The 24861-nt window shown below is 38.3% G+C and overlaps 1 protein-coding gene across 4 annotated transcripts in view; it reads left to right on the top strand.

Annotated features, from left to right (window-relative positions):
• tws (protein phosphatase 2 regulatory subunit tws) overlaps positions 1-24058 on the top strand; it is a 905968-nt gene extending 881910 nt beyond the window's left edge. For all 4 annotated transcript variants that reach the window (XM_067151365.2, XM_067151366.2, XM_067151367.2 and 1 more), the window contains one exon: positions 22212-24058. The gene's annotated coding sequence lies outside the window, so the exon portion shown is untranslated. The remainder of the gene's footprint in view (positions 1-22211) is intronic.
• The last annotated feature ends 803 nt before the right edge of the window (positions 24059-24861 follow it).

Below are 24861 nucleotides of genomic sequence, written 5' to 3'. Positions count from 1 at the left end.
CAGTTTATATACATATTTACACAAAAGCAACTTGGTGAGCAAGGATATAAAAACCTTTAAAACAACAGGATGCACTTGGTACTAGAACCAAGACAGTTACTGCAAAAGCATAACAGGACCACACCCAAAACAGTCAACAACCACCCAAAAGCAATCATCACCAACGCACCAAAATGTCATGGCAACCAGCACACACCATTAACTCATTGAACTGCAATTTTTCTTGAAAATAAATATACATTGATTGCGATTTAATCTGGCTTAAAAGAGAACACTTTTGCTACAGCAAGTTAACACACTGAAACACAGTTCACATTCTAACAATAGTTCAACACAGTGTGGTAGATCTTAAAATACTCATATACATGCAGTGCCATCTTACACTTATCACATTCATAGTGGGATTCACCCCTGTTCTTTCCCTTGGGATGTTTTCCTCTGCAGTCATAGCAGACCTCGCAAGAAAAGCCACAGTGAGAAGATGAAGAGATTTTGGGAGATGGAAAAGGCAATGACATCAGCTAAATAAGTTTAATTGCGCTCATTAGTCAGGCATAACGAAATAATAATAATAATAATAATAATAATAATAATAATAATAATAATAAATGCAAGACCGACAAAATGGATCAATACCTTCTTTCAGCAGAAGAAAAACTATGGGGCTTGGAGAACTGAACTCTGTGGTAGCAAGATTACACCACATATTATTTGGTACATTGATTTTTGTACACGTTCAGTTTTCTACGTTATGCACACGCCCACCTGCATCCCCGTCTTCATTTTCTTCAATAATGTCGTCTAATTCTTTGGAATTACTAATGCTATCGTCACTCGAAGGTAATTCAGTATCACTTTCATCGGGAAAACCATCACTGACATCTCTTTCCTCCAAAACACATAATATTCGAGCTTCATCCGACTTGGCCATGACGTTGACTTTACCTTCACTAAAGCTTTACGCGGCAATTTACTCGATCGTATTTAGACTCTTTGGCGGCGAAATACGTAGCTGAAGGGCAAAGATAGCTGAAATAAGATTACCAACATCTCGTAGACATGTTGGGATTGCAAAGAAATATCGATATGTATCCTTGGAAACCTCAACAAAGCAATAAAGAGGGTGGACGGAAATTTCCGTCATTGCATTTATGGCAACCCGCGGACAATGACGGATATTTCCGTCATTGCAAGGCAATGGGTTAACTCAGGTTTGTACACATACCGTATAAAATCACTTAGTATATATATATATTTTTTTAATATTACAATAAAACCCGAATGTATTAACAGATACAACCAAGAAAAAGAAAATGCCGAGATAGGACAATGGGCACAGTTTTTAAAAAAAATCGAACACGCCAAGAGTCCAGTTGAGTAGATATTTTCCAAATAATCATAGCAATCACAGAAAACTGTTTTCAGTAAAATTTATGACTTATTCTTCAGGGGCTTCCAGAAACACATAGGCGTTACTTACGCATACATAATCCATTAAAAATCGAGGACGTTCTCCAGGTAGGATGATATAAATATGATCAGAGGGTGTTAAGACCCCTGCACAAGATTATTTAACCCAAATCCATTGTGTGGATTGAAATCCAGTCTCGCAGTAAGCACCAAACATGTCTATAACTCATGACACTTAAGCACCCAAAATCCTCAATGGCGGGTATCGCTCACTTGAAGGAGAAGGCAGAACAAAAATGGCTAAGAGCTCTGATTGGTTAGAGGCGGAGCCACATAGTTTGACCCCCAGCAGAAAATAGCAGCACAAATGAGAGAGTGCGTGCATAAGAATGAAACGTAGGAGTTAGGCATTCGGGTCTAGTAAGATATAAAACTAAAATACGACATTGAGTGACATAGAGAAATAATTGGAAGAAGACGAGAAAGAAAACGAATATAATATGACAGATTTCTACGGCAGATAGGCCACAACGAAAATGCAATTGGAGGAGGTATTCAAACTCGATACGACTGTATCAATCGGGTGCACAATGTTCACTGTCGCCATCGTAACATTGTGTGTTTCTGAATGTTTTCTCCTCCTAATTCACTCCATACTCCCACTGTACTTGAACTTGCAGACATGCAGCATTCATCATAGAGAATAATCTCCTTTTCACTATACACACTCTTATGAGAACTTGCAACATTTGCAGACGTACATTCATTTGCTTCGGTTAAAGGTTTCTTCGCAGTATATTTAGATGCATGCCTTGCAACAGGAATAGGTTTCATTCTCCTCATATTTAACGCGAGCACAACACATTTTTAATGCACATTTTCTGTTTTGTTTCAGGAGTTTTGCTTTATATTTACTCTATACTTTCTAATCCTCCTTCATGAAATGCGTTGAGCATATGAAACTAAGTTGGATTGGTGAGAAATTGCCACAATTAGTTTTTTTTATAGCCTAGCTTGACATCTATCTAGGGATTTTTCTTTATGGAGGAATTTGTGAAAACTTACTCTTCTTCCTTCAGTGTTTTTTAAGTGCTTGCATAGTTGCAAACATCACAGTACAGTAACCCATTTTTTCATGTAGGTATTGTTTACAGTAGTAATGTATGCTGAATGAACAGGTGCTCTGTCTGGTGCTGCGACACCATTGATGGTATGCAGAAGATGGCTCGCAAACAGTGACGTCACTCGCTCAAGCACTTTGTTTTACACTTACATCTCCTGAACAAGAAAATATAATGCGATAGGGTTCTCAGCACGTTAATTGAGAATTTGGCGAGTTAAGAAAATTAAGTAGCCTGTGCCTTTAACACGGAAACGTTAATTATATCGCATATAGTTGTACAAAACACGAATAGAATAATTGCAAAAAAATTCTTTAATATATTTTTGTCATATTATTTTTTTGTAATATATAACTAGTACCATTCCGAGGATACTGTGAATTGTTTTCATTAGCCATTGCTCCTGTATTGACAGAGCTCGATAGCTGCAATCGTTTTAAGTGCGGCCAATATCCAGTATTCGGGAGATAGTGGGTTCGAACCCCACTGTTGGCAGCCCTGAAGATGGTTTCCCATTTTCACATGAGGCAAATGCTGGCGTTGTACCTTAATTAAGGCCACGGCCGCTTCGTTCCTGTTCCTAGCCCTTTCCTGTCCCATCGTCGCCGTAAGACCTATCTTGTGTCGGTGCGATGTAAAACATGCGTGCATGCTCCTGTATTGCTTTTTTTAATGAGCTCTACCAGTCATTGAGTGTAGAGTTACTTATCCTGAACATGTTTCGTATTAATTGTGCAACAAATTATACAGAGGTGATTCCATAAACGCACAGGTTGGTAGTACTGTGAATTGGAATCTTTAGTACCCAATACCACCATAGGTACCAAGTCTGGCCAAATGCCACATGGCTGGTTGGGTTGCAAATTGATAGCTTGTGTCGTGATTTAAATATAGATATTGGTGGTTGTCTTGTAGAAACTTTTAGCGAGGTACCTCCGTGGTTAGTTCAGTGACCGGAAATACGCCTAGATCTATTCCGCGGATTCAAAGTGAACACGGATTCCTCCGTTTATCGGAGGTATTTCCAGGACTTTGTTCACCAATATCCGGCTGCGAGACATATCTTCACGGATGGTTCTAAAATCAGAGTAAATGTCTTTTGTCACCGATGATATGAGCACAAAGATCTCGCTTCCTAGTGTATGTAGCGTGTATACTGCGGAGCTTTACGCCATCTTACAAGCTCTGCAGTTTGCACTGGGTGACAAAAGAAACCACTTTCTTACGTGTACCGACTCGTTAAGTTTTCTGCAGTGTATTGAAACCTGTTTTTCGCAACACCTGCTGGTGCAGCAGATTCATGACCCTCTAGCCAGGTTAAGTGATGCTGGCACAAGAATCACATTCGCGTGGCTTCCAAGCCATGTTGGGATTGCGGGAAATGAACTTGCGGATGAAGCTGCAAAGGAAGCTGTACTCTTATCTCCAAGACCTATCAATGTACCTGCTAAAGATATTTGTTCTTAGCTATGTCGAACCATCTCGACGTCCTGGGAATTGGGAGTGGCTAGCTATCCGAACTCCCAACAAACTGCGAGTAATTATGAAGACAACTACCGTGTGGCGGTCCTCTTTCCCTTCACGGAGAGAGGCCATAATATTGTGTAGGCTGAGTCTAGGTCGTGTACGATCTATGCACTCTTTATCTCCTAAAGAGGGAAGGACAACCCTCCCTCCAATGTGTTCTTGTGATGCTGACTTCCGTGGCCCACATCCTCACAGTGTGTGCCGATCTCTCTGGCTTGAGACGAAGCCTCGGCCTGCAGGAAACATTCGAACGCATACTAGCCGATGACGCGACTACTGCTGATCTCGTCATCCGCTTTATGTGTGACAGTGGATTAATGATATGTAAATTACAAGCGTACTGTCACTCAGGGAATGCAAGTTCCCTTTTGATTCGTTAGTAATTTTTTGGCCTAATTCAATAATTTTATCTTTTCTTTTGTACTACATTTCCAAATTCCTTTGTTGAATAAATAATTTTCTTTTATTGCAAATTTATTTTCCATTAATTTGTTCATAGAGGATGATTACCTAGTTGTACAGTATTTCCTCTTAAAACAAAAATCACCACCGCTGGAAGACATTAGTGAAGGTCACACCAGTCACAGTTTGAGGCTTCAACAAAATGCACGTATATTCAGTTCACCTGTATCATTACTTGTTTGTAAATAAGAAGGGAAAAAAAGGGAGTCTATGATGTGTTGGATACTGTGACTTGATGGTTGAAGGTTGTACATTATGATCAAAACTTAAAATGGTAGACATTCACTGTGCATAGAGTGTGGTTTGTGGCAAGTTCTCAGTTGACCATAGTACAGTTTCTCGTTGGGCTACTTGTTTTAGTGTTGGTCGTACCAGAGTATATGGAATACGGAAGGCCTAAAACATCAACAGATGAACAAAGAGTGAAACTTCACTTTGTGGCGAATGGTCTTCAGGGAGATTGCCGTTTAACATGCGAGGAACTTTCGAAGCCAAGGGGATTTCACCATTGTCGGTATTCTGAACTTTGACAAATGATTTAAAGAAAAAATTGGTTGATAATGGCTCCCTCATTGCTTGACTGCTGAACAGAAGCAAAAACATGTACACATTGCAAAGTTGCTGAAACAAAGATTTGGCATTGAAGTTCAAGCTTTCTTGTGTGAATTGTTGCCCTTGATAAATATGGATTAGAGACTTCAAGCCGGAGTTGAATGTACAGTCTAAGTAGTTGAGAGCTGCTTCTTCCCAGTGACCAAAAGCATTTTGATGATCGCAAAGGTGAAGCAAACTTTTTGCTTACAATCATAAAAGAAATATCATGACAAAGTACCATGTCACATCAGTGTATTACTTTTGCTTCATGGAATACCTGCACAGAAAAATGTTCATCCGCACATTAGAATGTTGTGACCACTAAGCTGCGTGAATGCAGATGGAAAGTGTTACCTCACTTGCCCCCATAGCTCAAACGTCAGTCCACTAGACTTCGACTTTACCCAAGCTATTCAACACATGAAATTTGGTGATGCTTTGGAGGGAATAATAAGTCCTTTGGTCATTGAGAAGAGGGGGACACTATGTTGAAAGATTGTAAAGAAATAATTTAAAATGTGTAGGTGGAGTAAAATCTTTTGCTTTATTTATGGAATCACCCTGGTACCTAGAGTACTTTTTCTTAAATATCCCTGTCAATTGAATAAACCCCCTCCTTAATATATCATATTAAGTTGTAGTGAAAAAGAATTGCATTCCGTCATGTATAGTACTAGGTCATACGTGGGTTTTAGGAGCGTATTTCTCTGCTATCTCTTCGTGACTTTTAGAGTTAACTACTGTCGCTCTTAGCACGGAGTATTTAGAAAAGATTGCTCTGTGTCAATATTTAATGATCTTTGGTTAGTAGTTTATATGCCTTTGGAAATATGACGTACGTATCGCGGGAATGTCACACTCAATGTAAACAAAAATGGCGGCACGATGAGCTGGAATTACAGGATTGGCATTCTAATTTGTAAACTCCGGAGGTCAAACAGGCTGCAATCTTATCATAAGATACACCAAACATAGCAACGCTATCAAATATAATCGTTTTTCAGCTATGAGTGAACATTATAAAGCATCCAGCCACAGATGTAATTAATTTATTAAACACAATGTGTACAATCAAGTTTTTCACCACTCTGTCATTTCTGTGATTAGAGTTTGAGGTCTGTTTACACATTCCACTAAATGGTATTTAGAGCATGGATTATTGCATTTCTTGCAAACTCAATCCTCCTTGGGTTCATGGAATGCCTCAGTCTGGCAGATCCTTCCATGAAACCCGCGCTCAGCGAATCGTAAGTGTCGTAAGTTTGAAATTCGGTCCCTTCCGAATTTCTGACTTCATTGCATCAGTCTCCATTATTTCTTGGGGTATCTCGTTGGCTTTTTTTCAGTCTCTCCTCGATAGTTTTATATGCATGCATTTCCGGTAGATCAAAAATGTGCTTTGTCTTCCATGAAGGAGATTTTCTACGCTATTTTATAGGTGTAGCTATTTCTTGAGAATTTTGATATTGAGAGAGCTCTCTTAATAAATCTCACTTCGACGCTTTCTAGCTTCCTAAGGTTGTTCACCGACAAGTAAGGCTAAATTAATTGAATACCATATGTGGCAGTCGGCATAAGTTTAATTTTGAATAATTTCATCGCTGTTGATAGGGATACGTTTCAGAATTTGGGGATGTCAAATGAGACTTTCGTTGCTGCCGTTGCTCACTCCTGTAAATGTAGGAGAAAGCAGTTCCAGTAGTTTGTAATATGACACCCAGGTATTTGAAATTGGATACAAATTCTAAAGGTTCTTCTCCACATTTTAGTTGATACATATTAGATATCCTTCCTCCCCTTCTAAATTTCATAGCCTTTGTTTTGGAACTATTTATTTCCATAGAATTATCTTTCGCCCATGCCCTAATGTTCTCCATGGCAGTTTGTAGGTCCTCACGGTATCTTGAGAGAATGACCATGTCATCTGTATACATAAGCAGTTTGACTGACCTTGAGTCCATAGATAGCCCAATATCCGAGGTCATTACATTAAAGAGAACTGGACTCATCGGATCCCCATCTAGAACACCCTTGGTTTGAGTGATACTCTCGATATGGTGATGCCATCATAGATTGTTACGCAGTTCACATTTAAAATCGATTTCAGTGTTTCTAATTCACTATTGGAAGTGCCTAATATGTTTTCCAACTTATGGATAAGTATCCTGCTGTTAATACTGTCAAATGCCTTAGAATAGTCCATATAGATTGCATACAGCGATCTACCAGGTTGCGCTAAGGTCGTTATTATTTCTTGCACAAGATCCTGCACAGCCTGTAGAGTTGATTTCCCTGGTGTACAGCCTAATTGATTCAATGGGGAGACTTTGTTTCATCTGTCTTAGAAGGAGTTTAGAGAAGGTTTTAAACATAACATTTTCCAGGGCAATTCCCCTGTAAGAGTTTGGATCCTTCTTCCCTTTTCCTTTGTATATCACAATTATGAGTCTTCCTCCATTGTTCTGGAATTGACTTACGTTTTAGGCATTCATTGAATAGGCATGTTAGCGGATCTAGCAGGTCATGGAGTGTGTCTTTTAAATATTTTATATAAATACCATCAGGTTCAGCCGGTTTGTTATTTTTCCCTTTGCTTATAAGTTGGCTGTTGTGATTGGGCTCGTGTCATGGATGTTTGTCAGTTGTGGAGTGAAGCTGTTTGTCCTTATGTTCGTTTCTCCAAGAAGATGACAAAAATGTGACTCCCTTTGCGACATGTTTACGAGAGGAGTTGATGCCTGATTCTTTGAGTACTTAAGATTGTATAAGGCTTTGCTTCTGCCTTGAATAATAACTTCTGTTCTATATATAAATCATAATTTGTTTTCTTTTCCTTTAGTAGAATTCTATATTTCCAACGTTTCTCAGCATATTTCATTAGCGCGTCCATACCATATACCCTAGCAGAGTGAAGTAAATGTAACGTTGATTGTCTCATGATGTAATATTCCTTATCAAACCATGGCTTTGCAGTGCGATCAAATGAAGGTAATATAGTGGAAGAATGCTGAATTGTCTCTCTCCATCCAGGTTCTCCAGCCCTATCATATGCATGATTGTTGGAATCACTTCTCTGCTCTTTTGCCATCTTTCTTCATTTATATGTCTACAGACACTCTGCTTAGGGGGTTCTCCTGACTGACGCAGTGTTTCATTACTTAATTGTATTTCCACTATTACTGGAAGGTGTTTTCTGATTGCTTCTTTTTCGGTCTTCACCTGTGTGTGTCCTACATTTGATAAGATCAAGTCAGTTGTGCTACCGTTTGGAGCAATATATGTGTAATCATTCTTCCTGTTTAGTAGTCTTATCTGGTAGTCTAGAAGAAAGTCTGTGATCGCTTGGGTCTTTGTATCCCATTTGTCTACGCGGCAGTTCAAGTCACCAAGTAACAGGGTTGGTTTGTTATTATTTGTATTCTCCAGTGTCTTCCGCAGTTCATCTATTATGACCTCAGGATCTGTATTGGGCGTGAAGTACACTCCTATTATGTTCATCCTATTAACGATTACTGTTAAAGTGTTGAATGTGTGGATAATTTGACTGATAGGCTGTAGGTGTGGCTTTATGTAGCAGCTTAATCCGCCACAAATACACTTCAATAGATAAAGATCTGAAAATCTTGCATTATGAGCAAAAAGGCACCTTGCTCAACGTTCTCGAGAGCATCCACATCGATTTAGATCAGTTTATGAACCCCTAACAATTTAAATGAAATCAACGAAAAAAAAGAACATTCTACTTTAAACATTCATTCCATATATTTGTCAGAACTTCCGTTACATAAACAAACCCCACCTCCATCTCCCCAACTCACCACCACTCCCCCCCTTCCCACCCTCTCCTCACCAGCCCTGCATCACCATATTCCCCTCCGCTCCTTCCATCCTCGCAAACACAGCTGAGCCAACAATAGACTCGATTGTACAAACGGGACCGTTACTTTGAGAAGGCCAGATGGTTTTGAGAGGACAATCACCTTCTAAACACCGTAAGTTTAAAGCTTTCTTCACACCCATTTTACACTTTATACTTATCAGCCCAATTTTCTCACACATAATTTTTTCCATTACAGATTGGAACTTCATTCACGGTTTCCGCTAGGTCACTTACAGTTCACCATGCATTTGTCATCTTCTCTAAAATAGCTTCTCAATTTTTGTCGCGGTCCACCCGACCCTTTAATAAAATAAGGCAAACAAACCAGCCAACATAGTGAAACAATAATCGAGAACGGGACCACTAGATTGAGAAGATATTGAGAATGCTGCTGTTCTAAAGTTTTAAATTTCATCGGCGTTTTTCCATCACTTGTGACATGCATTTCGCCTACACGTTATCTCAGGCTTGGTTTCTCAAACTTTTTCGCTCCCGCTCCCCTCCTAGCCATTCGATGTGATGGTGTTTCTACAAAGGCTGACTTTTGGCCTGAATTTTCGACACGGTGATTTCATCCTGTTTTGAATTGTTATAAAACCAAAATTTTGTAAACTAAGAGGTCCGGAACCTCGCTATGTGCACTTATTGTTCGTTTCCATCTGTATCATTTGTTTTCATTTCTTTTCTTCTGAGGTTAACACGGTTTTTAGATTCAGTTATGTTTTGTCTTAACCCCTGTTTTCACTGAATTTTATCGCAGCGAGTTATTTTTTGCTTCATATGATGTAAATATTGTATATTGTGCTGTTTTCATTTCTGTAATGTGTCTCTCTTGTTTTTTCATTTGTTCCTTCCTTATATTTTTTGGCACAGTTTTAGCTTGTATTATGTAAATTATTTCAACCCCCTCCCCCCTTTTTTTCACAGATGGCTCATACTAGCCGAAACATGTTTGCATTTGATTACTCCATCTAATGATGGAATTATATGATGTATTGAATTAGGAGGATATGCTTAATTTTACCTTTGTAACGTGAACTGTTTAACTAATTTTTTCCCTCTACATTTGCATGAAATGTGCACAGTGCATTGCAGAAGTCAGTATTCTCCATATCTTTTTTAGGCTGGTTGTGTGTGATAGGAATTATAGTAATTAGGTCACTGAAGCAGTCTTATCATTGCTGTTGAATTGATTCATCTTAGTAATAGCCACCTTACTGTTTACATGAATGTGGTCACCTGTTTCATGAGACTGTTCCTTCTCGTTTTGGATTATTTGTATGCTTGACAATTTCCATTGTGATCACAACTCTTCACAAACTACTATTCATCTGGTTACTTTATTGGCATGTACAGGAGAAAACTGTTCAAGATTACTACAAGAAACATACCACCAGCCAACATGATTTTGTGGTAAAATAGAAAATACTGTGGGCCGATTGCAGAAACATTGTTTAGACAATGTCCACGGTTAAACCGATATATTTTATTATATACATGGGGTAATTTACATGGAATTACAGGTCACTTTGACTACATACGTATTGGAATTACGTGTCCTGATCATCAGAGGCTGTCGCATACATCAACCAGGAGGGATTCACTTATATTTACTGCCAAGTAAACACACATAATAGTGAAAACTAAAAAGTAGGTTGTATGTGGTTCTCATATACCGTATATAATCGTTAAGTTTTTGGCAACTATCAGATAGGAAAAGGTAAGTGGTGGTGATGGTGGTGATCATTGTTTAAAGGGGAGGACTAGGGAAGAACAGCTGTGATCATAATAACAGCCCTAGTTATTGCCAGGTGTAAAAATAGGGAAACTATGGAAAACAATCTTCAGGGCTGCCGATGATGGGTTTCGAACCTACGATCTTCAGAATGCAAGCTACATCTATATGGCCCGTACAACACACTCGGTTACACATTACTGTTGCTTCATCTTCCCCTTGTCAATGAGTAGATTATACTCACTTGTAACAATGCTATAATCAAAGCTACTCTTCCCGTACGGTGGCGTGTTGATAATATTATGAGATATCTGCGGGCAAGTCATGCTCATGCTTAGGCAGATTTGAGTAACTAGCTGATGTACCCGTGCTTCGCTACAGAATTCTACATTGTATACAGAATTCTAGGCTAGGTAGTGTACACGTTGCGGGATCATAAGAAACGAAGAACATCACAACAAACAATGGTCAATGTAAAGTTATTGTTGATCAGTAACAAACAATGATATTGTAGGCCTTCTGAAATACCACTCTTATCATAGTCGGTACAGTAAAACTGAATGAAACATAAATGATCGGAAATTGTATTGTCTATAACTTTTGTTATGTAGTACTTTTCAATAGCACCAATAACATAGGTACCGGTATTTAAAAATTAAATTTTAGGCGCCTTCCCCTAAACTACCATTTCATCTCGGGCGAATAAAATTATTTACAGCCTAGACTGTAGTTTCTTATTTCCCGACTCTATACAGCGGTTTTCATTAAATTCTGTTAACCCATTTTCTCGTGGCTAGGCGTTGATAAGGACTTAGCAACAAAAATACCAATTCATTAATATCTGTGTTATCAGAGCCAGTACGGTAAAAATGTATAAGACATAATTGATTGGAAATTTAATTCTGTATAACTTTAGTTATATCGTATTTATCGATAGGACTGCTAATAATATTAATATTCGAGAATTAAATTTAAGGCCTTCCCCTAAACTACCATTTCACTCGGCGTGAATAAAATTATTTATAGCCTAGATTGTAGCGGCTCATCCCCCGACTTTACATACCGATTTTCATTAAATTCTCTTCAGCCGTTTTCTCGTGATGCGTGTACATACAGACAGACAGACAGAAATTACGGAAAAGTAAAAAGTACATTTTCTTGTTACTGTGGACATGACCGATGCAGAAATACCATTCTTTTCAAATTCTGAGCAATGTACAGACAAAACTCTTATTTTATATATATAGATGTGTAGGAAGACAAACAGCTGACTGGCGTTCGGTGCATGCAGCGAAGAATTTCATTGGTTGCGACAAGCCAAAAGTTGCATGAAATATACTTCTATCTCCATTTTCAAACCAATATTGAAACTTTAAACGATGTCTAGTTAAACATCGGGTGAACATTGTTTATGCAATGGAAGATTGCGCTCGATTTAGATGTTGTCTAAGGCTTAAAACTAGTAATCGTTTCTGCAATCGGCCATGAAGGTTTTTTTTAAAAAAATGGACATCGTTGCAGAGTCCAAAAATGTAATTTTTTTCGTATCACGTGTAGTTTTGATGCAATTCTGTTTTATAGTATCTGCGTTCATAAGATGTAATGTTGAGAGATGTTCTCACACAGCTCACTTTGGAATAATAGTATGTTATGCATCAAGGGAGGGAAACGTGTGGTTATTCCTGTCTGTAAAGATGGCAGATCAAGACATAAGGGAGGGCCGAAGTAAGGCCATCATGGCTAGTATCGGTGCACAGAAGGCAGTGTAAACACAGTTCTCAAAAGTTTTGCTACATTTGTGGAATTGATCCTGTGTGTTCAAATCCAAGGTGCGTCAAATAGAATAATTTGTGAAGAAACTTTCTTTTTCTTACTTTCAATTGAAAGTTTAAGATCAAGACAAATCTCTCTCGCCTCATATTGTATGCAGTACCTGTGTTGAGGGACTTTGTTACTTCCATCCATGCACATCAGATTGGGAATGATGAAACGGTATGTTAAGGCATTAGGCAAAAACAGTCCATGCTTCAAATAGGTATATACAAAATCTTCCACATTATCAGATGCAAAAATCAAAGGAGTATTGGATGGACCTTGGGGGAGTCTGCTAACCTCTAGAGGCCGCGTCCCCAGGTGGTGGATAGGGGGACCTTACAATTCAGTAGGGCTGGTTGAAATACCCAATACAACCCGCGGACCGACAGGCAGCCCAGTTCCTGGCGGCTTTAAAATACTGGGACACCCTCTCTCCAGTTGTCACAAATTGGAGGGCCCAAGCTCAGGGTATTGGTGAAGACCCCAACGGCATCAGTGGCGGAGAAGGTGGACTTCGGTACAGCATCGGTCGCGGAAGAGGGAAACTTATAGTGTCTGTACTGCAGAGGAGCGGCTACAGAAGGCGTATGCACTCCAGTGGAGTGGCCTAAAATAACACCTGACAGTAGGTATAAAATGCCTTTTGGGAGTGGCAACCCCATCGTAATAATAGCCTAAATACGGTATGGTACCAGGAAATCAACCTTGGAAAAGGCTAGGGCATCCCCTGCTTAAAGCAACGTGCATTTCTTGGGGCACTGGGCGACCAGTAACCAACATTAAGATGGCTATAGTAAATCTTATGACCCTTACAGGAAAGGCGGAGGAAGTAGTAGATTTCATGAAGAAGGAGAAGGTGGGAATGATAGGGCTGAGTGAAGTGAAATAGAAAGGTAACGGAAGGAAGAAATTGAGAAAAGGATACACATTATACTGGAGTGATGGCCAAGAGACAATAAACAGAGTGGGACTAATCATTTCGAAGCAATTGGAGGAGTATGTTGAAGTGATAGAATATGTGAGTGTCAGAATAATGAAGATTAGACTAAGGATCAAGAATGAAGTGATGGACTTCATACAAGTGTATGTACCACAGATGGGAAACAGGGAAGAAGGTATTGTAGGATTCCTGGAGAAATTAGCAAGAGAAATTTCAGATATGGAAGTGGTTATTATGGGAGATCTGATTGCATAGGTTGGAAACGAGAGACGAAGAAAGGAAGAAGTCATGGGACCATATGGATATGAGAAAAAGAATCACAAAGGAAAGGAACTAGTGGACATTCTGTGAAAGGAATGGACTTATAGTGGGGAATACATGGTTTCGAAAGAAAAACAGCAGGAAAATTACAAAATATGGGTGGGGTGATAGAACAATGAAATCAGAAATTGACTACTTTTTGGTGGAAAGGACAAATCGCAGGAAGTTGATGGATATGACAGTTTTACTAGGAGAAGCATTTGATGGGGACCATAGAGTTGTGGTGGCAAAATTACTGTTGGGAAAATGGAAAAACTAAAAGATAAGAGAAAGCAAAATATAAGTATGGAAATTGAAAGACAAAAATGTACAGGAAGATTTTCAAGAGAGATTGAAGCAACAAATCCCAGTTACTGAAGTGGAAAAAGTAGAAGAGGTGTGGGCCAGTTTTAAAAAAGGCATTTGTTAGTGCAGCAGAGAGTGCTTGTGGCAGAACATCTACAAGAGTGAAAGAAAAGACACCGTGGTGGAATGAGGAAGTGAGGAAAGTGTTGAAAGAAAAGACAGCCTGGCGAGAATGGAACAGAGATCAAACAGAAGAAAGCAAAAGGAAGTATCTAAACAGTAAACGGAGATGTAAGAAGGTGGTAGAAGAAGAAGAGGAATTGGGAAGAATTTACACAAATAATGCAAGCAGATGTAAGTGGCAATAAAATGATGTTGTATGGACTTATAAGAAGTAAGAGGACAGAAAGAGTTATCACAAAGCTAGTGAAAAAGGAAGGTGGAGAACTGTTAACACACCCAGAAGAGATAGAGAAGATGGAAGGAATATTTTGATAAGCTATTGAATGTGAACAACTGTGCAGGGGAGATAGAAGCAATACAGTGTGAGGACTCTACAACAGAGGATGATATAACAATGCGGGAGGTGGAGTTAGCGGTACAAAAGATGAAGGTGGGAAAAGCAACAGGGATGGATGAAATCAGTGTGGAAATGATAAAGGCTGCTGGACCAGTTGGTATGCAATGGTTGTATCGACTACTAAAGTGTATGTGGAAACACAAATGTGTATCAGAAGACTGGAAAAAAGGGATAATAATACTAGTGTTCAAGTAAGGGGACAAGAAAGTTTGTAGTAACTATAGAGGAATCACACTTATATCTCAGGTAGTTAAAATCTACGGTGGATCCAGTTTAGCATGAGACAGCTGATGGAAAAGAACTGATAATATGGAAAGGATCTGGTCATGACTTCTATAGATATAGAAAAGGCATGTGATAGTGTATCCAGAGAGAGTTTGGGAAACCATGATTAAAAAGGGACTCGGAAGAGAAATGTTGGAAATGGTGCAAGCAATGTACAACAACTGTGTTAGCAGAGTACTGACCCCAGTTGGAAAGACAGAATGGTTTAAGAATAAGACTGGACTAAGACAGGGGAGTGTGCTGTCACCTCTTTATTATGGTCATGGACGAAATTGTAAAGTAAACAAAGGAAGCCTATAGAGATAAAGAGATGAAGATACTGCTATTTGCAGATGTTGTGATCTGGGGAAAGGACAGCAAGGAATTGCAACAACAACTAGATGTACTGAACAAAAAAATTGAGAAATATGGAATGAAAATCAGTACAGAGAAAAGCAGGACTATGGTGTTGAGAGGGGAAAATAGAGGAAAGGGCACTGTGAAAATTGGAAGTCAGAGTCTGGAAATCGTGGACAGCTGTAAATACCTGGGAAGTGAATTAATGCAAAATGCTAGGGTGGGCATGGAGATTAGCAGTAGGGTACAGCAGAGTATTGCATTCTACCAAAGTGTACAAAAACTTGTTTGGAGCAAAGAAGTACCAAGGAAAAGTAAAGAGATAATGTACAAAATTTACTATGTACCCATCCTGACTTATGCAGCTGAGACTTTGACTTTGACTAGCAGGTAAGGGAGGAGAATTCAAGCCAGTGAGATGAAATTCCTAAGAAGTATGATAGGAAAGACAAGGAAAGACAGATTGAGAAATTAAGTTGTTAGGAATGAAGTTGGGATAGGAAGGCTAAATGAGAGAGTTGAAAAGAATAAACTAAGGTGGTTTGGACATATAAAGAGGATGGAGGAGAATAGAATTCCAAGACAGTTGTTGGAGGCAAAGTGCGAGGGCAAGAGAGCAAGAGGAAAACATAGAACAAGATGGATTGAATTGGTGAAGAGCGGCATAGGAAGACGAAATTTAGACTGGGACAAGATCGTGGAAGAAGAATGGTTGAAGGGAAAAGGAAGATGGAGAAGTACCATAAATACCTCGACCCGGCAGGTGCTGGATAAGGGGAAATGATGTTGAATGATATTTGATGGACCACAGATTCGTAAATTGATGGACAAAAATTTCACAAACAATGACCAGAATTGAGGAAGATGCATGGAATGCAAAATTTCTTGTCAGCATCAAGGATCCTCTATACAAATAAATTGTAAGAAACATGTTGGACAAGTTTAACCAAACCGATTGTAATATGAGCCTAAAGCTCTATTTCTTAGCGTCGCATCTGGACTACTACCCTCCAAATTTCTCTGTAAGTGAAGAGAAAGGGGAGAGGTTCCACCAGGATCTCAAAGATGCAGAACGGCGCTACCAGGGACGTTGGGTTGTAAATATGATGGCCGCTTACTGTTGATTGATTGGGCATGACGACCCTTCCAGAGAGCAATCATGAACTTCAAAAACACACAAATTCTACAGGAAACGGAAAAATACAACTGAGTAAATGTGAGAAAGCTTTCAATTTATGTATTATTTACTTTGCTTGCTAACTTGTTTAGTTTGCATCTTTTCTCTCTCCACTCTGCATGCATAATTTAATCAGTACTAAGTATCGAAAGTTTACGTAATGTGAAAATATATTGTACAATTGCCATTTAACCAGATGCGCTATGGCAAAACTAAATTCATTTTTGAATTCAGCGTTACGAAATTAATACAACCCATCTATTTTAGTTTGTGCTAGTGGTGGGGACGGAGCGAGTGAACTGAAGAGTAACTTGGTTCTTCAGGTTTACGTGACATCACAGCGGAGCACCGATTCAATAAGTAAACTCTTTCAAGATTAAAATGATTGTGTCCACCTTTTCAATACAAATATATATTTTTAGTGGTTAAATTCTGCATGAATTAAAAACACCAGTTAGGGCCATGTTTCGCCCTAGTTGTGGGCATCTTCAGCCTGTATTAATCTTAAGGTCAAGATCAACTCTAATGCTCTGTATAGTGCTCTGGGTGCTTCAGTAAACCTTTGAGCCAGGCTACTCTCGCAACACCACTGTGCTGTTGTTCAGATTCCAGACTGAGACATCTGTTCTATTTGTGTTTCCTTATACTACATATATCTTTGTTTAAAGCTGTTGTGCTATATTTTCTACCGATATTTATAATAAGAAAGAAGCAATAATGCCATGACAGTCCTCCCATGCATGGCGGTATTTTACTAGTTGTCCAAGTAGAAAATCCGCTACTTGTAAAATTTGCAATCAAATCTATTGTACAGGTGGAGGAACGTCAAATTTATGGAATCACATAAAACGGGCGCATCATAAGGACATGGTACAAATACAGTTGCACATCGTAAAAGTAATTCCATTCCTACGTTTGGATGAGACAGTGCAGGAATAAAAATAAGTTGCATAGGAGTTTGGCTACTTTTGTATGCAAAGACATGCAATCACTGAGGGTTGTAGCTTAGATCCTTTCCAACAGAACAAAAAGGAACTAGGCCACCATAGCTCATTGGTAGAACTACCAACGTGAACTCAGGAGGTTGTGGGTTTGGATCCCACTGGTGTCCGGTTGGCCATATTTTTTCTGTACTGAACATATCTTCGACAGGTTTTAAATGTACGTAACACGGCCTAATTTGTTGAAAGTCGATTTCGATTACAATGCGGTCGTGAAATTTCAATATTCATTGACCCTTAAGTGAACTGCTCTTGCTTACCTTAGCGTACCTGCTACATCTGTGCCCGCATAGGTGTTTTCATGTGCTGGACAAATTATTTCAGACCGAAGGTCGTCGCTTTCTGCAAAACGAGCTGAAACTCTATTTCTGAATGGAAATTCCTCATCTATAACACCTGTTCATTCAATACAGGACACTAATGATACTTCCCATTTAACTCCTTACCACATAGTTATAAATGAAATGTTTGACATTATATGAGTTTAGGCACATTTCAAAGCACTAGATTTCGTTTCGTCAGTTATGGAATATGGTACGTTTATCCATCTGCATTAATATTGTATTCATTCATTTGTATGTTTATTTCTTTATTTATGACTACTTGATATGCCTCATATTAAGCACAGAGTTGTAATTACACGGTTACGTTTTCTGTTAAATTTATATTACATTACAAAAATTGTGCTAATAGCCAATAATTGATAGTATGGAGCATTGTACCACTGATAATAATTGATAATCTTCTTTCATGAATGTAAAATGTAGCGTAGAAGGTCAATATAAAGTTTAAATTTACCGCTATAAAGTTGCACTTGGTTCTGTACTCTGTTTAACCGAGTAATGACGTCACAGTACTTGCTCCGAACCGAACAGCTCCTTCCCCATTCCTAGTTTGTACCATACTTTTTTGAGAGACTAGTGTAATATTGATTGTAACATCAAGTCAATAATAGCAATACAAAGAGTATGAAAACAGGCAGTTGTATAGTTAAGGGAACCTATTCAAGAAAAGAAAATGTAATTTTATGAACGTAGGTTATTTCTCAGTTTTACGCAAACTTTCCACTTTCTTCTCCAATTGATTGTTCATTTTTTGTTATTTCGTTTCTTACAAGTATATATTCAGTTCTAGTGAAGGTAGCAAAATGTATAAACTTTGGACTTCTTCTTCTTCTCATGCTCATGCGGGGTCGATGTTTTTGACAAGTTTTTTCCATTTCCCTCGGTCCCAAATGGTGTCTTCGGTTAACTGCTTTCCTGTGAAGTGTTCCCGCACGCAGTCCATCCATCTTCTTCTATGTCTGCCTCTCTCCCTCCTGCCCTTCACCACCAAGTCAAGCACTTGTCTCGCTGTACAGTTCTCATCCCTGCGCTTAATGTGACCATACCAGAGCAACCCCCTTTCTTGAAGTTTCTGTGATGCTTGAGTTACCTGAACACTGCCTCGTATGAAGCTGTTCTTGATGTGGTCTTTCCTAGTAACACCACTCATCCATCGCAGCATTTTTATTTAGGCTACATTCAGCCGTTTGTTTTGTGATTGTAGGCCTACTATTGGCCAAGTTTCTGCTCCGTATATCATGGCAGGTCTCACCACACTTTTGTATGCTCTCCCCTTCACTTGGACATTTAGTCTCCTGTCACAAAGGACACCAGGCAGCCTTTTCCAATTTAACCAGGTAGCCTGAATTTGGTGTGTAATTTCCAGGTCTAGATTGCCATCATCAGATAATGTTGATTCAAGGTACTTGAAACTATTACTTCCATAGAGTTGACTTCCATCCATTTTCACACTACAATTTTCCTTTCCACCGAGGCACAAGTGTTCTGTCTTATTCCGACTGATTTTAAGACCCCTATCCTCCAGTGCGTTTCTCCAGTGTTCTAGTTTAAGTTGTTCTCTATTAGTGCTGCATAGTACGATGTCATATGCAAAAAGCATGTACTAAGGAGCTGGTTCTCTAAGGCTTTCAGAGAAAACATCCATTATCAGATCAAAGATATAGGGACTCAGTGCAGATCCTTGATGGAGACCAACTTCAACTGGTAAGGTTTCCGTTAGCCCTACACTGCTTCTAACTTGCATCTTTGCCCGATGGTACATATCCTGAATGATGTGCACATACTTCTGTAGTACTTCCTTGGATCTCGTGCATTTTCATACTTCGTGGCTGTGCACACAATCATAAGCCTTCTCTAGATCAGTGAACACCATATTTAATTCTTTCTTCTTTTTTCTTTTCTCTGTGTGTTTCCATAAGCTGTATTAAAGAAATGATGGCATCTATGGTTCCTTTCCCTGGCATAAATTCAAACTGTTCTTCTCCTATTATTGTCTCCTGCCTAAGCCTACTTTCAATGACTTTTTCCCAGATCTTCATAGTGTGCGACATGAGTTTTATTCCTTTGTAATTTGCACAATCCCGAATGTCACCCTTTTCTTTAAAAATGGGAATTATGGTACTCTTCCACCAATCATTGGGCATTATTTCCTCTTGGAATATTTGTTGGAATAGGTTTAGCAACATATCTATTCCCTCTTCTCCCAGGCATTTCCAGGCCTCTACTGGAATTTCATCGAGGCCTGTTGCTTTTCCACTTTTCATTTTCTTCATAGCAGTTACCTCTATCCTGCATGTCATTTGTTGCATTATAATTTTGAATACCATCTTCAAACACAAGCCGTTCATTCTCCTCATTAAGCAGCTTTTTAAAATGCTCCCATCCCTTCTTAATTAGGTTCTCATTTTGAATTACCATTCCTTGTTCATTCTTCATTTGGTTGATGTGTGTAAGATCTTTTGATGCTCTGTCCCGTGCCTTAGCAATTCTGAAAAGCTTTGCCTCGCCCTCTGTGGTCTCTAAAATTTTCGTAGACTTCATTCCATGCCATTGCCTTTGCTCTTCCAACAGTTCTTTTCGCAGTTTTATTTGCTTGTCTGTAGTGTTTTCTATCTTCGGCCATTCCAGATTCTTCCCAGCTTTCTTGGCTTGTTTTTTCATCTTGATCACATTCTGGACCTTATCGTTCCACCACCATGTTTCTGTATCAAGTGGAGCGCCTTTCCCAGATGTCATACCCAGAACTTCCATACCAACTTTCCTGATAGCTTCAGCGTTTACTGTCCACCATTTCTGAACACCTTTCACTAACTGTGTTTCTTGGATCGCCTTTTCCTTGAATTCACTTCCCAAAATTGGATCATTTAACCTCCACCATTTGATTCTTGGAGTAATTTTCCTTACTGCTCTTTTCTTCATCCCTGCGCATTCATAGTCGAGCACTAGCACTCTGTGTTGTGGAGCCACATCTTCCCCAAGTATGACTTTGCAGTTCTTTACCTCCTTCAGATGCATTCTTCTACACAAGAGGAAATCTATTCAGCTTTCCTGTCCTCCACTTTTATATGTCCGTAGATGCCTCTTGCTTTTCTGGAAGAAGGTGTTACAAATCGCCAGATCTGAAGCCAAGACAAAATTTATCACTCATCCTCTTCATTCTTGTATCAAATCCCCAACTTCCATGCACTCTTCTCAATGCTTCTCCTTCCATACTGATTCTCACATGACCATTCAGATCTCCACCCAAGAATTCTTTTTCATTTGCTGTTATGCTGGAAAGTTCTTCTTCCGGGTCTCACCAAAAATCAGCCTTTTCTTCCTCTTTGCAACCAACTTGTGGAGTATAAGCCGTTATAATTGTGAACTCTTCCCCAAGGCACAGCTTCACACTAATTATTCTATCATTTCTTCTGTTTACACTGACCAGGCAGGTTGCAAAGTCATTGGAAAAGATAATTCCAACCATTTCTGCCTGCACTGTTTGCTCCACTGTACAGCAACTTAAAACCACAGCCAAACACTCTTGCTTTATTACCCTTCCACCTAGTTTCTTGAACACACACAATTCCAGTCCTCATCATCATTAGATCCACAACCTCTCTACCTTTCCTCATCATAGATCCAACATTCAGGGTTTGAATTCTCACTTGAACTTGCTTCTTTAGCTAGGCCTGTTCAGGACCCAGTATCCTTCGCTCATTTTTCACAAGGGGCAGGCAGAATCCTTGCGCGACGCTTCTGGGGCACCTCCTAGCAGTTTCCGAGTCTAATCTTGTAGAACTTGTCGTATTTGTATGGTTTTGGCTATTTAGTTTTAAAGCTGGTTGCCCTTCCTGTCACCAACCCGTTTTCAACTTTCTGGGGATAAATTATGTAACCTCTTGTGTCCTAGGCAACATACAATGTAGCCTGTCTTCTTCATGGCTTCCATGGCAGTCTCAAGAAAATCTATTAATATGGCTGACACTTTAGGTGAGATTGTAAACGTGATATTAAGTGCCTTTCTTCGGACTGTTATCTATGGATCAGTTTTTGGTTAAAACAAAATGGCTGCCAGTTATGACACAAAAGTGGTGCAATGTTTGTGTCTAAAAACAGTATTAAATGATGATATACTTACAAGATAACATTAACCTGCCTTTAGTACACATTATATTGCCTTGAACACTGCCAGGAAACCATAAATGAAGTATTGTTCTTTCTTAGGGATGTAAATACTGCACACCTAAGCTACACACGATCAGATCGTCATTTGAGTACCAAATGGTAATGACATTTGAAAGTAATAGACTTTTCAAGGTTCTTTGTCTTGGCTCATTTAAAAGTGTTGGAAACTTTGTCATGCTTTTATATATAGTCATCTATTGCAGTACATATATATATTACTTTCTGTTTCAGTATGTGAAGTGCTATTGACTCTAAGCCCACACAGTAAGCCTTGTCAGTAATTAAAACCAGAAGCTCGTAGACGACTGCTGCCAAGTATGCCATACATAGCTTGCTAAAGTGTGGACCGGCCTGAAGGCCAAGACAGCGTGGTGAGCCCGCCAACGGATCTGGAAACATTTTTTTAATTCTATACATAGTGAGACTTTGCAGACTGTCTCCCTCATCTGTGATCAATCAACATAAGGGAACAGTGAAGCCGTTACTAATAAAAAGCTCTTATGAAGAGGGCTGGGATATTGTGCTAGGAATATTTTTTTCTATATACATATATACTTTTTTATTTTGCTGCCGTGCACCATTCGTTCAAACAAATCAATGAAATGATCAACTTCAATTAAATCCACATGAATTACGTATTGTGTAGAGGCTTCGTATTGCCTTACTGATCATTTGTTATTCAGTTCCTTCGTACTAAAAAATGGAACCATAGATTTAATTCATGCAAAAAAATATAAATATTATTTTTAAATAGAATATTTTTCTTTCCAAACTTTTCTTGAATTGAAAAACCTTAAAGTTCAGGCACATTTTAGATATAACCTGTATTTGAAGCATTTATGGATTGATCAATCCTGGTAAAGTTTGGACAAATTGTACAGAACTTTAAGAAGTAATGGGGCACTGTTATAATTGAATTATTAACAAATGACAATAGTAAAGTGAAAGAAATTTGTTTAAATATTATATTGAAATAGTCTTCAAAATGGGTCTTGTTTTGATGCATTTACAATGTTTGCTGCGACTTCATTTGATATATTTATTTATACTTGATTTTCCCCATTCAAGATCTTTTGCAGATCAGAATTTTGAGAAGGTGATATTGTAAACGGGGAAGTCAGTACTGGTTTGTTGTATACACAGTCATGGTGTGAAATAAAAAAGGCTCTTCTTGTTTGATGAAAGGAAAGGGTTGTTTGCGGTGAGCATTAATTGGCATTAATGAAGTTCTCTGCGTGAATTAAAGAAGAGTTGCAATATGAAAGAATATTGTCATATTTGGAATCATAGCTTGGTAAAGAAGAGAATGAATTCTTAATAATTTATTTATTTTTTTTAGAATGAAAGTATGAATGAGTGGATGTAGATGGATGAGGCACAAATATTATTATTATTATTATTATTATTATTATTATTATTATTATTATTATTATTATTATTATTATTATTATTATTATTATTATTATGTGAAATGGATTGTGTGAATGAAGTAAACATGCTTCCCTCCAAAACTGTATCTTTCTCTCTCTCTCTCTTTTCCCCAAAAAGAATGGAAGAATAAGAAGAATCTTCTACGTTAAAAATGCTATTATATATTAGGTAAGTGCAAACTAGTGTCTTGTAGCGACCTTACTTTTAACTGTTCGGTTAATTTGATGCTGGGTTCTTATATGCTTGTATATTTTATAAATGTACAACTGTTCAATTGCTTGAACAAATGCCTGGCCCTTTATTTCTAACAAATTCCTCTCTTCTTGACTTAAATTAGAGAACAAAAGTAAGCGTGTGTGGGTGTGCGTGCATGCGTGCGTGGAATGTCGTGGTGTGACAGATGCAGTGCTTAGTTGGTATTGTCCGTCATCAGTTGTGTTGTGTTATTTTAAACAGTATGACAATACTACCTCCTCTGTATCTTCAACTCCAAACGATAGTCATGGAGCACATTGTTAGTAACTGTTATTATCCCTGTATACTTTTTTGTTGTATCGACTTTTTATATTTATGGCTCCATATATATGGCTGAATATGATGTAAATTTTGTTGCCTTTACAAATTAAATAAAACAAGTTGATTACGCACAGGTTTCATTTTTTTGTGTTGGGGATGTGTGTTGAGTTGTGTACACATCTCTGTTGCGGATAACCTGGAAGTCCACATACTGTACCTCTATGTCTACTTTAAATGACCTATGGTATCATCTTACCTCATCCTCTTTTTCCCAAAGTATTCATATGCTATGGTAAGGAGTTACAGATTAAGCATTGTAATGTTGGTTTGATTGTAGCAAGGGTACTTACACTTTATTGTTTTCTCATCCTTAAAGAACAAAATGGGAAAGAAGATTGACGGGTTGGAAATATTACTTTGTTTTTATACCATGTTATTAGTTTTCTTAAATATGTTTGTTTAAATATTTTCCTTATTCAGAATTGCATTGATTGATATTCTCTTTATTAATAAAATTATAATCTTAGAAATTGCATTGCAGCTTTTTATAGGTGGTTTGTTTTTTGAGCAGAAATTGAAATTGCTACAAGAGTGAACATGGTGTAGAATTTTTACTATAGCCAGCCAGGATATCTACATATTAAAAAGATGATGAAAATTAAAGTCAGTCAGTCCAGTCATTCTATCCGGTCGATTTCCTTCATTTTTTTAACTGAAAAGTATTCATGCACAGATTTATCATCAGGTTCTATAAATCACTTAACTTCTGTCTTCCTCAAATTATTTGATTTTTTTTCAATTTTTTCTCTCTTTGAAGCAATCATATCTTTGGTTCTAATTGAGATACGGGGCTTGTTTTGGCGTAAGAACACTCAGTGGATCAAGTTCTTTCATTTCAGCTTTTAACTATTCAAATTGGTTGATTCTGAGGAAT

Source organism: Anabrus simplex, chromosome 7 (genome assembly GCF_040414725.1).
Source record: "Anabrus simplex isolate iqAnaSimp1 chromosome 7, ASM4041472v1, whole genome shotgun sequence".
Lineage (NCBI taxonomy): Eukaryota > Metazoa > Arthropoda > Insecta > Orthoptera > Tettigoniidae > Anabrus > Anabrus simplex.
The sequence above is the reverse complement of the archived record's forward strand: the minus strand, read 5'-3'. Positions and strand labels throughout refer to the sequence as shown.